Genomic DNA, 4,357 nt, shown 5'->3' with positions numbered 1-4,357 from the left:
ACAATATTTTTGTTGTTCATTTTTAAGAGTATACTTTTGGGTCAATTAACAATAAAGATCAATTGATATCTCCGTCTTTCTTCTCTGATTTCCGCCTCTGGTAATGAGATAAATATTTATGAAGGCAGAAAGTCCCCTGCCTCTCCTTGTGTCAAATCCTCCACATGATCAAAGCCATCGTCGAAAAACACACGACACACACACACACACAAAAAAACATCAAGGCTTTGTTGGCATTGTTGTTGCACTGTCCCATATCACCCCCCCCCCCCCGCCCCCCTTTTAAGCTATCCATCCCCTCCTATCCCCTCAAAAACATCTCGAGCTACAGACAGGTTTGGGACCAGTGCACTGTCGCTTTAAGATAAAATATTCTATCTTCTACATCATAATTATCTCCTTAAGGTAGAAATATTAGCATATCCACCAATCTTATTATCTGAGAAATTGGCTCATTAAGTCGGCGGGCTCCCCTTGCACCCACCTTGCTCTCCGTTGTCCACATTTCATCAGTGAGCCGTGGTGCTGGGGGGCGTTGTGACTGACTGACAGACTGACACACGGGCTCACGGACAAGCACACGGACGAGTAAGCAGGAAGACCGACTGATTGATTGACAGAGATTGATTGACATTTCTATAGGACACGAAGGAATGGAAACAGGAGAAGGAAACGTTTGGACTATAGATATCAGAAAACACATCCCTCTGGGACTACCAGAGACAGGGCCAGGAGAAAGGTGCATCGCAGTAGGATTGATAGAGCAATGTTTAAAGGGGATGAGAACTGTCTTAAACAATGACCAATGAACAATGACACTGTAGGCCGAATAGCCTAAGGCTAGTCAACTCCAGTCCTCAGGGCTGATACCCTTCTGTTTTTTTCTTTTGCCTGGCAGTTAACTTGAACTCACCTGGTGTCCTGGGTCTGAATAAGCCTTCTTAGGAACAGACTGTCTACTGCTTAGCCAATACATCACCCCATATCTTTACATTGTGAAGCCTGGCCAATGGGATCCCAGAGTCACTAGGAACTGGCCAGAAACAGTGTTCAAAGACCCATTTAGGAGCTTAAAGAAGAAAGCATACATTTGCTTAGTAATCAGAAAGAAGGTCCTCGCAAATTACATTTCTCTGCTATTAGATATTAATGAGATGCCTTAGAATATCCCAGGCCCCTAATCTGCTGAATATAATCCCTGAAATGAAACCTGACTCCGGTTAGTCCTAATGAAATCATCCCTTTTAATCCTGGAAATAGCATTTATTAATCTCAAGGCTTTACTGAACAACGTGCCGCTACGGAGGAAGAGCGCTGCGGACATCCAGGCCTGAGAGGGGGAGAAAGGGAACGGGATGAAGGGGGGCTAAAGTGTGAAAGGAAGAATGGCTTGAAGGCACACAGAGGGTTGAAAGGGATGAAAAGAATGTGAAAGAGAGACTGAAGAAGATGGGGGGAAATAATTATAGTGAATATATAACGGTTAAACAATAGTTGAGCTCTCTCCTGTGTAGCAGGGTGGGTGTGTGGTTCACTGCCTAATTAGAAGCCTCTTCCTACAGTAACACGGGACCCCAAGCTGGGCTCTCTAATGCTCTGCTTAGGAGTCATACGAAAAAAAGGACTCCTGTTTCCTTGGCCTCCTGAATTCATTAACAAATCACAGAAACATAAGAACCAGGAAGCCTCTTGTCACCATCAATCTATGCATTCCATATCTCTTTATAATATCTGATTAGGGATATTCATTAGTATTAATAGCCTATGGGAAAACTATTTACCTGGGAGGTACGTTTGGGAGAAGGATTTACCTGAGAGGTACGTTTGGGAGAAGGATTTACCTGAGAGGTACGTTTGGGAGAAGGATTTGGCTTATTAAAAATAAACTAGGCAATGTATGTGAGTCTGCTCGTACCTAGGTGTAGGTGTGCACGTGTGTGTGTGTGTGTGCGTGTGAGTGTGTGCGTGTGTCTGTGTACACGTGCGTTGACGGTCATGTATGGGGCAGGTGGGTCGAGTCTCGATCTGCTTAACAGCCAATTTACAAAGGTCAGGTGAGAGGATCAAACCACTGGGTAAATCACAGCTCACACTCATAAATGAGAAACAATCATTCAGGAAAGGTCATATAGCCAGAACTGAGGATTATAATAATAGAGGCCTTCTCCTCCTCCTTGTCCTCCCTCTCTCCCTCTCTCTACAGGGGGTACAACACCAATTGTTCTCTAGACTGCTGGAAGTCAAGACCTCTGCATTTAAATCAGAGGTGAGGAAAGACTGATTTTAACTACAGCTGTTCCGGATTTATTTAACTTTATTAGGGGATAATGTTCTCTCGGGTGTTATGTGCTGTACACCAGATACGATGAGTTACACCTGGCCAGCAGAAGGAAATACTCAACAAAATGGGGGAAATTCTAATGATCATCCAAGATGTCCATTGTGTCTTTTCAGAATGTCAATTCAGTTGTCTGTCAGGTGGTTGGTTAATCTACAGAACTACCACCACATACCCCCGTCCATCTCCCATTTCTGTCCTTCACACCCATTAAGTGATTTGAATTATGTTGCTTGTGGGTTTACGGTAACAGCTGCAAACACCTGTCAACGTTACAAGGAGTTTTTCCTGAGCAGACCCTAAGACACAAGGTAAGAAAACCTCGGCATCTCAAGACAGAACCATGGATTACAGATTCCTATATTAAATACTTAACCCTTTTTTATTCCTTCATAATAAAATGCTAAAATAGGAGTGTCTGCCTTGCTTTCTTTTATCATAGCTGGTGAAATATGATACAATATAACAACAGGGGGCAGTATTGGGTCACAATGCAGATCAGAGAAGCCCTTACGCTGTCTTTCTCTCCCTTTTTCTCTCTCTGGCCAGGGCCCAGTCCATCCACCTCTCAGGATTAATTAAACTTTTTCAATTAATGTCTTAACGAGAACTGGTGGTGCTGCGCTGATAACACCATTATATCTCTGCATGGAGGGAGGCAGGGAGATGGAGATATTGGAGAGATGGAGAGATGGCAATGGGGGGACGGAGGGGGAGAGAGAGAGTCAGTGATGATATCGTTGGAAAGAGAGATACAGTGAAGAGGGAGAGAGTGAGAGAGATGGTGATTTACATGGTGAGGGAGTCAGGGAGAGAGTGAGAGAGATGGTGATTTACATGGTGGGGGAGTCAGGGAGAGAGTGAGAGAGATGGTGATTTACATGGTGAGGGAGTCAGGGAGAGAGTGAGAGAGATGGTGATTTACATGGTGGGGGAGTCAGGGAGAGAGTGAGAGAGATGGTGATTTACATGGTGAGGGAGTCAGGGAGAGAGTGAGAGAGATGGTGATTTACATGGTGGGGGAGTCAGGGAGAGAGTGAGAGAGATGGTGATTTACATGGTGAGGGAGTCAAGGAGAGAGTGAGAGAGATGGTGATTTACATGGTGAGGGAGTCAAGGAGAAAGTGAGAGAGATGGTGATTTACATGGTGGGGGAGTCAGGGAGAGAGTGAGAGAGATGGTGATTTACATGGTGAGGGAGTCAAGGAGAAAGTGAGAGAGATGGTGATTTACATGGTGGGGGAGTCAGGGAGAGAGTGAGAGAGATGGTGATTTACATGGTGAGGGAGTCAAGGAGAAAGTGAGAGAGATGGTGATTTACATGGTGGGGGAGTCAGGGAGAGAGTGAGAGAGATGGTGATTTAGAGAAAGTGAGTGAGAGAAATATATTCAGAATATGTTGGTTGAGAGATGGAAGTATGGAGAGAGAAATAGAAAAGAGATAAGAGATTTCACATCTCAGGACTGAAGCATGGATTACAGTTTCCTGTACTGAATACTTCCAGCGTGAGGACACGTCTAACATCACATGCATCATTTAAATAATTTAAATAATTCCTGTTGTTGCAGGAATTTCAAACTTCTAGCGCACTGGAGATTTAAAAATATTGTCAGACTTTACAATATGTTTGTCATCCAAGCACACTTTCTGCATTTCTCAGTTCACCAAGATTTTGTGGGCCTGGTCCACTGTGGAGATCCAGATGGACATATTGTTACATGTTTATCTCCTAGCTCTGTTGGCCAATACGTTCTTGCTGAAGATTAGAATGGAAAAGTGTATCTACATATTATTTAAATTGATAATGTGATCAAGCCCAAAGCTGATTCTGAAAGGCAGCATCAAAAAGATACACGAAGTGCATGAAATACTTTCTTTTTTTTGGTGGAAAATACACACTTTATATGTAGGTAAATAGTCATAGAAAACCAATCCATAGAAACGGACACCCTTTGACATGTTGACTTAAGGGACATCCTTACTATAGGTCTGACACAGTCTTCCCCATAATCCTTTGG

This window comes from Esox lucius, chromosome 17, assembly GCF_011004845.1.
Source record: "Esox lucius isolate fEsoLuc1 chromosome 17, fEsoLuc1.pri, whole genome shotgun sequence".
Classification (NCBI taxonomy): Eukaryota; Metazoa; Chordata; class Actinopteri; order Esociformes; family Esocidae; genus Esox; species Esox lucius.
The sequence above is the reverse complement of the archived record's forward strand: the minus strand, read 5'-3'. Positions refer to the sequence as shown.